Source organism: Lynx canadensis, chromosome D4 (genome assembly GCF_007474595.2).
Source record: "Lynx canadensis isolate LIC74 chromosome D4, mLynCan4.pri.v2, whole genome shotgun sequence".
In the NCBI taxonomy this organism is placed as follows: domain Eukaryota; kingdom Metazoa; phylum Chordata; class Mammalia; order Carnivora; family Felidae; genus Lynx; species Lynx canadensis.
In genome coordinates this window covers 22,355,941-22,369,601 of record NC_044315.2, presented here as the reverse complement: position 1 = coordinate 22,369,601, position 13,661 = coordinate 22,355,941, and the positions used below count along the sequence as shown (strand labels likewise).

Genomic DNA, 13,661 nt, shown 5'->3' with positions numbered 1-13,661 from the left:
AATAAAGTTTTATTGGAACACAGCCATGTTTGTTCATTTGCATATTGCCAGTAACTGCTTTTGTACTACAAAGGCAGAGTCCAGGATAACAGATACTATGCGGTCCTCAAAACATAAGATATTCACTGTCTGACCCTTTACAGAAAATATTGACTAACATTTGATTTAGACAGTGGAGGAAGAATTAGAATCCAGAGAAAGACTGGTCAGATTTAAAAAAGAAAAGAAAAATGAGTCCAGGTAGGCAGAGAAGAGTTTTCAAAAAAGACTGAAGGAATCAGCAGTATCAAATCCAACAATAGCATTTCCCAAAAGATACACAGAGAAAATAATAGGTAATCCAAGAAATACTGATCTCCTTAGTTCATCCCAGGCTGGGGTGGGCCTGACATCTCAGACATCCCAGAACCTTCAAGACTTCCAACAGGGTTGCCAGAATTAGCAAATAATAATACATGACACCCAGTTAAATTTGAATTTTAGATTTTAAAAAATTTAATACAAGTAAGTTCCATGTAATATTTGAGACGTGGTTTTTCTAAAAAAAAAATCTTCTTTGTATGAAATCCGAATTTAACTAAATGTTTTATATTTCTTCTGGCAAACTCAGCCACGAGCAGCCTCATCCAGGGCTTGTAGGGGACTGCCTGAGTGAGGAGGTCTGATGGTAAATCAGGTGATGGGCAAGGGTGATGGGCAGAATTGGGCATTTCCTGTTCCATTCTTATACTCCGATCACTGCCAAGAAGGGGGCTACTAAAATCCCTAGATCCAAAGTTGCTAAAGGTGTTTGTGTTTCATGAGCCTGAAGAGGGCACAGTAGGTCAGGGGTAAGGTCTTCTGACTAGCACAGCCATGGGAGGCAGGCTTGAACCTCTGATTTCATATCAGATACCTCTGTCTTGGGTGAAGTGGCTATTCACTTTTAGTAGCATTGAATTGAGCTACATGGTGATAGCTGTAGTAATATGTGTGCAGTCTATAAATAAGAGCTTCATCATTATTTTCAATTATTTAGTAAGAATTATTTGCAAAAATAAACAAGTGAGACTACATCAAACTGAAAAGCTTCTGCATAGCAAGGGAAACTATCAACAAAAATGAAAAGGTAACTCCTGAATGGGAGAAAAATATTTGCAAATTTTCTGAGGAAGGGTTAATTTTTTAAATATATAAAGAACTTCTACAACCCAATAGCAAAAAAGACAAAAACAAAAAATCAGGTTAAAAATGGATGGATCTGAATAACATTTATTCAAAGAAGACGTACAGATGGCCAACCGGTATATGAAAATGTACAGTGCTCAATTATCACTAATCATCAGGGAAATGCAAATCAAAACCACAATGCCTGCTTCACGGCACCCTGGGGCCCACCACCTCCACCAGAAGAAACCATCCTGCTTATCATGACTGTAGCTCTGGCATGTGCAAAGCTGGCTTTGCTGGGAGATGATACCCCCACCCCCGCCCAAGCCATGTTCCTGTCTACTGTTGGGCACTCCTGAAACCAGGGCATCATTGTGAGCATGGGGCAGAAGGACCACTTGGGTGATGAGGCCTAGAGCAAGAGTGGCATCTTGACCTTTAAGTTACCCCATCAAGCATGGCATCATCACCAACTGAGACAACATAGAGAAGATCTGGCACCACACCTTCTACAACCCCAAGAAGCACCCAAGGCTGCTGACTGAGGCCCCCCTGAGTGTCAACGCCAACTGAGAGATGATTCAGATCACATTTAGACCTGCTACACTCTGCCTATGTACATGAACATCAGGTCGTGTTGTCCCTGTATACCTCTGGCTATACCACTGGTATTGTTATGGAGTCTGGGGGCCAGGTCCCTCACACAGTACCCATCTATGAAGGCTGTGCCCTGCCCCATAGCATCCTGTACCTGGTCCTGGCTGGCTGAGACCTGAAAGACTATCTCACGAAGATCCTCATGTCGCATGCCTGCAGCTTCACCAGACTGGCTGAGTAAGAAATCCTGAATGACATCATGGAGGTCTGCTATGTCTCGGAGCAGGAGATGGGGTCACTGCTGCATCCTCCTCTTCTCTGGAGAAGAGTTATGAGCTGCCCAATAGTCAGGTGATCAGCATTGGCCACAAGCAGTTCTGGTATCCAGAGGTGCTCTTTTAGCCCTTTTTCCTGGCTATGGAATCCTGTGGCATCCATGGGACCACCTTCAACTTCCACTGTGAAGTATGATGAGGACACACTGTACTCATACAAGGTGCTGTCTGGTGGGACCACCATGTATCCTGGATCACTGACAGGATATGGAAGGACATCATGGCCCTGGCCCCACAGCACAATGTAGATCAAAAGCATCACTCCTCCTGAACATAGTTAAGTACCCAGCGTGGATGGGGGTTCCATCCTATCCTCAGTGTCCACCCTCCAGTGGATGTGGATCAATAAGCAGAAATATGAGGAGGTAGACCCTGCCATTGTTCTCCACAAATACTTCTAAATGGACTTCAAGCAGATGCATAGCATTTGCTGCATGCATCAAATGTTTCCAAATAATTTCCAGATGCATCCAAATAATTCAGGAATGTAAAATTTCCCTGCCAAATGTATATACACCTCATGCTAGCCTCGTGAAGCTGGAATAAGCCTTTGAAAAGAAATATGTCCTTGAAGTGTGTATATGAAACTAACACTGGATTGTTAGAACTTGTTGCTATTTTTGACCTTGTATTCAAGTTAACTGTTCCATTTGTACGGTTAGTACCCCGTGTATATCTTTGGCTTAAAACCTTAGTACATGCTGCTTGATCACGTCAGGGCTGAGATGAGAGCGTGTTTATGGGAGAGGAATCCATTGGCTTCATGAGAGTCTACCAGACCATGAGATTCTTGATCTGTGCAGGTTATTACTGTATAAAAGCTGCCTATTCCAGTATTTCTGTAGAGGCTGGTGAGAGTCCTGAACCAGTTGTCATTTCTGCCATGCTGATCTGATAGGGTTGGAAAGGTCTAAGCCTTCAGATCCATTTTTTTTTCTTAGCTAATGTTTTCCCCCCGAAACACCATGGGTTGTTGCTTGCCTTGAGTCAAGAAACAGTTTGCATTTATACCTGTAAATTTAGTCATCCTTTTAATTTATGTAAGGTGGTGTGTGTGTGTGTGTGTGCGCGTGTGCACGCGCGCGCGCGCAATTCTCAATTCTTTAGGAGATGACAGCAAATTTTGGTTTTCTACTGTCATGTGAGAACTTTAGGCCCCAGCCATGTGTCTTATGTGAAGAAAATAAAGTGCTGCAGTAAACCAAACCAAAGCAAAACCAAAATGAGATATCAACTCACACGTGTCAGAATGGCTCGTATGAAAAAGACAATATGACAAGTGTTGGTGAGGATGTGGAGAAAAAGGAACACTGTGCACTTCTGGTGGGAATGTAAGTTGGTGCAGCCACTGTAGAAAACAATGTGGAGGTTCCCCAAAAAATTTAAAATAGCACTACCATATGATTCAACAATTCCACTTCTGGGGGTTTATCTGAAGGAAAGTGCTACAAAAACTTTCTCTTGCCCCAGATCCCTTGGGAAGATGTTTCACTGCTTGTGAGGCACTGTACTCTCCCCATCCATGGATTGTTTTCCCTTGAATAAAGGACATCAAACTTGTTATTAAATAAAATTATTCTTTATCTTTGTCATTTGACGGTTCCTCAAGAACAGAGGCTGAAAGGGAATTTGTAGGGCCGGGTATTTATTAAGGATCCACACCTATGAAGAGAATGAGGCCAGAGCAGGATTGGGTACAGGACACTGCTTTGTGAGGCAGTCAAAGTCTGGGCCACCCCATCTCCAGGCAGCTCTGGAGCAGTCAAGTCCCCCTCAGACTTGTTCCCTTTTGGGCCACTATGGTTGGATCCTTAGATCCTGCCTGGTTGCCCATTAGATATGAGCTGCCTCTGTCGGTGTGTCCCTGGGCAAGGTGGGACAATCCCTGAGCCAAGTCTCTCCATGAAGAGGAGTTGGAATGGCACGTTCTCTGCCCACCACAATACTGCATTTGAAACTCTATAATTTATTTATATTTTCAAATTATTTGATGTAAGGAAAATGTAATGAATTTTTCCACCATATCTATGCAGAGGCTCCAAAATCCCCTACAGTTTATTCAGTGTGCTGTTCAAACATAATCATTTCCTAGGTGTGCCAGTGCTATATATATATAGAGAGAGAGAGACAGAGAGAGAGCGCACTGTGCTCTTCTGAAGTTGAGAAGAAAAGGCCTTGAATCATCTTAATTTTTATCCTCTCAGTGTCTCAGAGGAGGTAGATATGGCTTGGAGTGCACACATTTGATCCCCAAGAAATATGAATATCAAAGGACCCTTGCTGTTTATTTTGGCAATGTTCTGATACTTAAAAGCCACTAGTGACACGTATATTCATGGCTTCCTCTTAATTTGGTGGTTCTTGGCAGTAGCAAAAAGCCTTAAAAACCGTTGAGTTTCATATGAAAGCGACAGGTTCCCAGCGTCATTCTTACTTGGCTGCAACTTTTACTGGGTTTGTGTAACTCTGACCTGCCACTATTCAAAGGATTTTTCTCTTCACCCATGTTTTGGAATTTGATACCTGGATATTGAAAAGTCTTAGTGAATTCAAGATCATAAATCATTCTTTTTTTAAAAAATGTTTATTTATTTTTAAAATTTTTAAGTATTTATTTACTTTTGAGAGAGACAGAACGTGAGCAGGGGAGGGGCAGAGAGAGAAGGAGATGTAGAATCTGAAACAGGCTCCAGGATCTGAGCTATCATCACAGAGCTCGACTCAGGGCTTGAATTCATGAACCACGAGATCATGACCTGAGCTGAAGTCGGATACTTAACAGACCAAGCCATCCAGGTGTCCCTAAAAATGTTTATTTATTTATTTTGAGGTGGGGTGGAGAGAGAGAGAGAGAGAAAGGGAAAGAGGGAGAGGGTGTGCACGTGAGTGGGGGAGGGGGAGAGAGAGAGGGAAAGAGAGAATCCCAAGCAGCCTCCACACTGTCAGCGCAGAGCCTGACTTGGGGCTCCATCTCACAAACCATGAGATCACGACCTGAGCCGCTTAACCAACTGACCCACCCAGGTACCCCATGAATCATTATTTCTTAAACTTGGATAAATATCAAAATTACTTGGGGTGGGGGAGACTTTTTAAAAGGGCTGGAGCCTGTTTGAAGAAGGTCATAAGTGATAATCACAGAGCATCTCCCCTCCCCACTCCCCTACCCCTTCCCCTCCCCTTTACTCCCCTCCCCAGATTTACTAAATCACAATTTCCAGGATGAACCTCTGTATTTAATGAATGCTCATGTTTGGAAAACACTGACTTAGTATGGATTCAAAGCCTTGTATAGTCTTTCTCATCCTGTATTTCTGGCCTGATTTCCCACTGTTTACCTTCCCATGTTCCTGTGGCTAGCAAGCCAAGCTGCTCACCACACACCACACAGAAAGTTTGCAGAGGGGCTGAGCTGGGGCGTGGGCAGACATGACAGGCAGGAGGGAAGGGCATCTTGTTCTGGTCGTCCTCCCAGCCTCTCAGGCTCTGAAGACTTCTCCACAGGGCAAGCTGATGTTTCTATTTTAATAGGAGTCCTACCACTCTTGTGTTTCCAGGTGGTGTTGTCTTCAGGGTGTTTATTTTTAATAAAGAATTTTATTTTATAGTCCTGGTTTTGAGTACTGTTAACAAATTGATGCATGCTGTTTTAATTGTTCTTTATCTGCTTTTCTTAGCCCATTTCAGGACTTTGCTAACTTTTCGAGTTTCCTGTATGTTCTATCTTTCCCTGTATTTTCTAAAAATCGTGTTTATTTTCTCTTCTTATTTTTGTCCCTAATATTTTATCCTGCTAACTTGGATTAGGTTCTTTGTATTTTTTCCAAATTTTAAAATATTTTTTTGACAGAGAGCACAAACAAACAGGGGAGGGGGAGAGAGGGGGAGAGAGAGAGAGAGAGAGAGAGAGAGAGAGAGAGAATCTGAACCAGGCTTCAGGCTCTGAGCTGTTAGTACAGAGCCTGATGCAGGGCTTAAACCAACAAACCATGAGATTATGACCCGAGCTGAAGTCAGATGCTTAACTGCCTGAGCCATCCAGGTGCCCCAGGTTCTTAGTTTTTTATTTTGCCAGTTTTACCTTTTATCACTTGTATTAATAGCTCATTTTGTTATTTGTAATTCAAAACCTCTTTTATTCCTAATTTCTAACTTTGAAATCTAGGTTTATTTTTATGAATCTGTGTTGTCCTTACTTTGAAGTTACTTTAGATTTTATATCATAACATAAGTTAAACATACTTAATGTTTATTAAGGCCATTTTTTTATATTCATGCTTTTTAAAAAAATTTTTTTAATGTTTATTTATTTTGAGAGAGAGAGAGAGAGAGACAAAGTGTGAGTGGGGGAGGGGCAGAAAGAAAGGGAGACACAGACTCTGAAGCAGGCTCCAGGCTCTGAGCTATCAGCACAGAGCCCGACACGGGGCTCGAACCCACGAAGTGAGATAATAACCTGAACTGAAGTCAGATGCTTAACTGACTGAGCCACCCAGGTGCCCCTATATTCATGCTTTACATTTAAAAATATTTATTGTTTTTAAAGGCTTTCTTGCTTTTTTTACATTTATATTTATATTTTACATTTAAAAATAATTAATTTTTTAAAAGCTTTGTTATGTGGTTTTTTGTGAATGTTGATTGCTTTTAAACTTACGTCTTCATCTGTTACATAATTTTTATTATCTATTGTGTACTTTTAATAATAACAACCTCCATTAGATTTTTGTTGTTGTTTCTGGATTTAGCCCTTGATTTTTGTATAATGCCTGGCAAGAATGGACATTGGTGGGAAGCTCATCACAACAGGTGAGACCAGATGCTCAGAAGTTGTCATTTTCAGTCACCCAATGTGTTGCAACATCCTTAAGCACCTTCCCCCCATACACACATTTAACTTCACATTGTGAGAAGATACATATGAGAAGCCTTCCGACATCAATAATGATTTTTTCTGGAGAAATGGCATACTTGTTCTGAGAATATTATTGCGTTCTTTGACATTGTATGCTATTCAGTCCTAATATGCCCCTTGTAAAATCCACGCTGTAGCAGTTAGGGTTGTACTCTTTATTTCACTTTCCTTTGAGATAGTCTTGAGACTGATCATTTGGCTGATTAAACCATGAGTCCTACCCAGTGCAGTGGATGCCTCCACTTTTGAGGACTGGTTTAATTCACACTATACTCTTGACTCTGGGTGGGGGTGATTTGTCAGGTCTCTGGGAGGCATGCCAAATAGGCACGATGCCAAACACATCCAGTGATTAAGGTTCTAGTTTAGCCAATGGTTGCATTGTTTTAGAGCTGGCAAACATCTTGAAATGGGCCTGAGTTTCCTCGCTTGAAATGTTGTTAGGAGTGTAAAAACCCAAGCTTTTCTAATGGATTTAATATCCAGTCTGTAGAAAAAAATACATTTTATTTAAGGTTTGAGATATTTTTCCTCTCCTTAATTTTAAGCACCAAACAAAGAACTTTGAGAAGGATGCAGTGGATTGGCTGCCCAGTTCTCTGGGTTGTGTGAAGAGGTCCTGTTTCTTTCAGTTCTGCTTCTGTTAGCTTCACGTCTGGTGTGATTTGCTTCAACACATTTATCTTTCTTACTAAGTCACCTGCTTTCTGCTTAGATATCAGTTTACGTTTTGAAAATTTTCTTTAGCTTCACTTTACTTAAAGCAAAGTAAATTATTTCTAGGGGCCTATAGCCAAGATTGAAAATAAAATTGCTGGAGATCTGTGTGGAATGATTGAGGAATGTCATGATTGCTTTCTTGTAGGCCAGGGGTCAGCAGACTTTTTCTGTAAAGGGTAAGATAGTAAACATTTTATTTTTTGCAGGCTCTGAAGTCAGTTACAACTATTTAAGCAGCCATCGGCAGGTAATATGTAAATGAACGGATATTTCTGTGTTCTAATGTAACTTTATTTACAAAAACTGTCAGTGGGGTGGGTAGGTCCACTGGTTATATTTTGCTTAGACATAGTTTGCTGACCCTCGATGTAGATCATTTCTTTAGGGAAAGATATGTCAACCTAACTCGAAAAATTTGCACAACTCCGGAGGATTAAGGATGGCTACAAATTCTTGCTACATCTGCTGCTGAGAGATGGGCACTCATTCTCTTCTACTTGAATTTGGGTTGTCTTAATGACTCACTTGTCCTGTACAATGAGGTGGAAGTGAAATTTTGTTTCTTCTGAAACTAGTTCTTAACAAGCTTTGCAGCTTCCCTCCTGGGCTTCTGGGAACAATCAGTGAGGCCCAAGGCACCATGTAAGAGGCCCAGCCATGGTGACTCCATGACATATTCAAGGTTCATTCCCTCATTTTGTTCAAGTCTCTGCTCAAAAATCGCGTCTTCAGGGGCGCCTGGGTGGCGCAGTCGGTTAAGCGTCCGACTTCAGCCAGGTCACGATCTCGCGCTCCGTGAGTTCGAGCCCCGCGTCAGGCTCTGGGCTGATGGCTCAGAGCCTGGAGCCTGTTTCCGATTCTGTGTCTCCCTCTCTCTCTGACTCTCCCCCGTTCATGCTCTGTCTCTCTCTGTCCCAAAAATAAATAAACGTTGAAAAAAAAAGATTTAAAAAAAAAAAAATCGCGTCTTCAGAATGACATCTTTGATCAATTTATATCTAAAATAGCATGTCTTTCTCTAACCTAGTGCAGGGGAGGGGAAAGAAACTTTGCCTCTACTCTCATCAGTTCTGGGGCCATGCAAATTAGACTGGGAAAAGACAGATCAATAGGGGAAAATGTATGCAAACTTTATTTGATATTAATTTTTTATTGACAAAGGGGCCTTCCTAGAAAAGAAATGGAGACCCAAAGAAGCAGCTGGCCTGAGAGCTTATATACCATGTCTAACAAAGAGCAGTACATTGTGGAGATGGGAAAAGACAAAGGAAAAAGGTTTTAGGCTTCTGAGGGTGACAAACTGTGGGAAGGTAAATATATGGGGTAAACTAATAGAAAGTAAGGGCCATATTAGTAAGGTTTGCTTGTGCACATCCATCTCAGTGCCAAAATTTCGTTTTCTTCCTTTTTTAATTAATTAATTAATTAATTAATTAATATATATTTTTAACATTCATTTATTTTTGAGAGATGGAGAGAGGCAAAGCATGAGCAGGGGTGGGGGAGAGAGAGAGGGAGATACAGAATCTGAAGCAGGCTCCAGGCCCTGAACTGTTTGTTAGCACAGAGCCTGCCATGAGGCTCAAACCAGGAACTGTGAAACCATGACCTGAGCTGAAGTCAGACGCTCAACCAACTGAGCCACCCAGGAGTCCCTCGTTTTCTTCTTGACCATAAAACTTTCCCAGGAGAGGGGGTTTATGGCAGTCCTCATTTCTCATAAGTTTCTGCTTTTAGTCCAATAAGGGAAACTCCAGGAAGGCTTCTTTCCGCATCTCCCGATTCTCATTGCCTTCAGCTTAAAATTATCTGCAAAAGTGGCATATTTTAGGGTAGCTTATTATGATCCCCTTCATTGCTTACTCTTTCTCTTTTTTCCTCCTTTATATTTTTTCATAGCATTACAGATTTGTTTATGTATTCATTTTTCTGCCTATTGTGAGTCTCTCATACTAGATTGTAAACATGAAAGCAGAGATTTTTTTTTTTTCCTACTAGCCTGGCTCATGTGAGGTGCTCAGTAAGCTTTTTTTCTTTTAAATGAATGAATCTTATAGTTCTTGTTTTATTAATTTCATACGTACTCATTTAAGTTGCCTGTAGTATTTTAGAGAATGGGTTGACATATGAATAATAAATAAAGTAACAACTTTCTTCTATTAAATATCTCTTCTCGATTGCAGACACTTCCAGAAGCTGGGAGTATTTTCCCTTCACTTCCCATCACCTCTGTGTTTAGACATCTCAATGCTTATTACTACAGTAAATGCCACCTCTTCCTTGAAGTCTACCCTGATTCTTCATTCCAATAATCCTTCTTTCCCCTCTATCCCTCGTAAATAATATTTTACTTCTCTAAAACCATGGAAAAATCTCCTTTATATTCCATCTCTTAAAAAGTCTTTATTAAAATTATTTATCAACAACTTTTATTATGACTAGAAAGTAAAAACCTTTATCTGAGTATCTTTGATTTTTATGAAACCAATATACCACCTTAGATATAATTGTCTTTGTGTGTGTGTGTGTGTGTGTGTAAGAGAGAGAGAGGGAACTAGAATGAATTAAGGCATGTATTAGTAAATGCAAAACAGAATCTTGAAAATAAGCCAAAAATGTGTAGTCCTTTTAGTAACACTTTACTCCCTGTTGACTCTAAATTTCTACCTTCCTAGTACTATAACTCTAAATAAGATCTGAAAATCACCTTGCAAGAAGTAAAGTAAAACAATTTCAAATATATTAATGAAAATTAGGCCAAAGAATAAAAGGTAAAAAGAAAAAAAGAAATCCAAGCATCCTCATTTACTGTCTTTTCTACTGATTGTTTGTGGATGTTCAGGATGATTTGTGATAGACTTATCTTGATTTTTTTTTTTTGTCAGACTCAAATATTTTTTATTTCATGAGCATTTGGAATAGCTTTCCTACACTTTGGATATTCATCCCACATCCTTACCATGGCACAGATATTTTCTGCTGTAAGATTATGTTCAGTGGACCTGGCTGTTAAAAATTATTTGTAGATCTGTGCTAAATCTGGGAGAAGTGTAAATCATTATCAAAAATTAATTTTATCCTTTGTATGAGAAAAATATGAAATCATTATAATTCCAATGGTGTTACCAGTTTCAGTAGAAAATCATTATTGAGATTATTTTAAATTCATTAACAAAAGGAATTTTTATTATGAAGATAGTCTGGTCTTAGTCATATTAAAAATAATTTACCCATGCTTTTATTCTCTAATTAGAGTTTTAACCAATGTAGCCTGGTTACAGAAAGCAATATCAAGAAAAGAAAGGGGGGATAAAAACATAATATTAATCTCTGAGCCAAAATATTAAAAATAATCAGAAATAAATGAGGTTCTGAACCTTCTGAAATTAAACTAAAATGGAATATTAAAAATCACTTCTATTATGTAACTTTTTGAGCCTAACTTACATTTGTACTCCCCTGACAGCAAGCAGTGCATGGATAGGAGTAAGAAAACTCAGGTATCACCCACAGGGGAATTCTTGGGCCATGGATAGTGAGGGCATGTGAGCTTTTACTGATAATGTTTTCAGCTGAATTCAGAGTTTACCAGGGCTGGAAAAAAAAAGATGATGCTCATGGACTTCCTTACTGGGAATCTTCTAGTAATGGCCATTCATCATTAGTCCTGAATATTATTGAGCCTCCATTTGGCTGAAGAATCTCGTGCTTGATAGGATACTTAAGGCTGTTTGAACACAAAAGGAATTGAAGTAGTTCCTTGAGTTTACAGTCTCCCTGAGGACTTAGAAACAAATGAAGAAGTCTGAGGAGTGTGGTAGGATAAGGAAAAGCCAAAACCCTAAAGATGAGTTAGCAGTTAAGCTGAAGGACTGGAGGAAGTAGTTTATTGGGGTATCTGGGGAAAGGGAGGGAAAATGTTTTAAGTTAAAGGAATAATATTAGCAAGGCACAGTAAGTAACCCTATACTATTTATATCCCATTTCACTTCACATAGTGTCGAACAAAGCTCAGAAAAATACCAACATTATGGTAATTGTTTTTTTAAACTAAGAAATTAGTGAAAATCAAAATGTGGATAAAGTAATAGAGGAACACAAGTTTGAGGTCAGATCACAGAATGCTGCCAAGTCCAAGCCAACCTCTATTCATAGAAAGATCAGCCAGCCAGCCAGAAATAATGAAGGAAGGAAGGAAGGAAGGAAGGAAGGAAGGAAGGAAGGAAGGAAGGAAGGAAGGAAAAAGAGGTAGGGAGGTGGGACAGAGAGAGAAAGAAAAGAAAAAGCAAGGAAGGAAGGAAGAAAGGAAGGAGGAAGGAAGGAAAGAAGGAAAGAGAAAGAGGGAGGGAGGTGGGGCAGAGAGAGAAAGAAAAAGAAAGGAAGGAAGAAAAGGGAGAAAAGGAAAGGAAGAAATAAAAGCCTTTGAGTGATTCTAGTAGTTGTCAATAAAGCTCTACACAGAAGTCTCTCCATTTCACTTCTTATGAAAACCTCCAGTCATGTGCTATACAATATGATAGCAATTTGCCCCATGTGCTATTGAGTACTTGAAATGTGGCTACTCTGAATGTTCAGGAGAGTTAAGATACATGTTGTTCTGAAGACCCAGTATGAAAAGGTGAATGTAAAATATCTCAGAAATTTTATTATATGTTGATGGGGCACATTGGTGGCTCAGTCGGTTAAGCATCCTGCTTTGGCTCAGGTCATGATCTCATTGTTAGTGAGTTCAAGCCCCACATCGGGCTCTCTGCTCTCCTCACAGAGCCCACTTTGGATCCTCTGTCTGTCTGTCTGTCTCTCTCTCTCTCTCTCTCTCTCTCTCTCTCTCTCTCCCCCTCCCCACTCATGCTTGCTCTCTCTCTCTCAAAAACAAATATTTTTTAAAGAAAAACTTTATTACATGTTGAAATGAAAACATCTTGGATATATTGGGTTAAATAAAATACGTTATTAAAATGAATTTCAGCTGTCACCTTTTACTTTTTAAAGTGGTTAATTGAAAATTTAAAATTCTGTATTGGCTCACATCATATTGCTACTGGACAGTTCTACCTCAGACTCTCTCTTATGACCCATTTAATCCTTAATCACACAATACTAACATAATTGTATGTATTTAAAAATCTTCCATCAATTAGAATAATCAAAAAAGAAGGTAGTGTTGGGATAAGTATGGTGTGGGGAGTGTGGTAGAAGCTACCATGTTTTTAATGATGAGAATTATTGTTCTTGGGAAATGTATAATCATCCAGTGAGATTGAATCAAAGGATTGAGGGCACTGTGTAGTTAGCTACTGCCACAACAAAGATGCCTAACAACACCAATTCAGTGGCTTCCAGAAATCGTTTATTTTTTTACTTCTGCATCTGCATGTTAGTTTAAGTTCCACTGACCTAAGGCTCCAAGCTGCAGGTTGAGTAAAAGTTTGCTTCTGTTTCTCTTATCTCATTGCAATAACTGGCTACTTGAGTTCTTTCTTTTGATGATAAAGGCTTGACTGCAAGTGAGCATGTCAAACTGCACAAATACATTTCAAATCTCTGCTTGTAAAACATCTGCTAATATCCCCTTGGATAATGAAAAGCCTGTGGTCACACTGAAAATCAAAGTATGGGAAAGTACTTTTTCCATCATAAAGCCATAGCAAGTACATGTATGCATATGCTTTAGTGAAGACTTGAGACAAATAATATAATCTACTACATGTACCTTCAAAGCAACACACAGACAAGCAACTGATACACGGGCAGGGAAAAAGGAAATACAAAATCATGAAGAAACAGATGCCAAAACAAACTGAGAAGGAAATTATAGGGTCATTTGCTCTAAACATAAACACTTCTAATACCTCAGAGGTATCTGAAACCTTACAATAATACTTTCCATTCTTATTGATAGCCTGTTAACTGTTTTTAGTAGGCTCAACACAGGACTGGATCAT

At 39.6% G+C, this 13,661-nt stretch overlaps 1 pseudogene; it reads left to right on the top strand.

The window, feature by feature from the left end:
- Positions 1-1,417: 1,417 nt before the first annotated feature.
- LOC115499841 lies at positions 1,418-2,482 on the top strand (annotated as a pseudogene).
- The last annotated feature ends 11,179 nt before the right edge of the window (positions 2,483-13,661 follow it).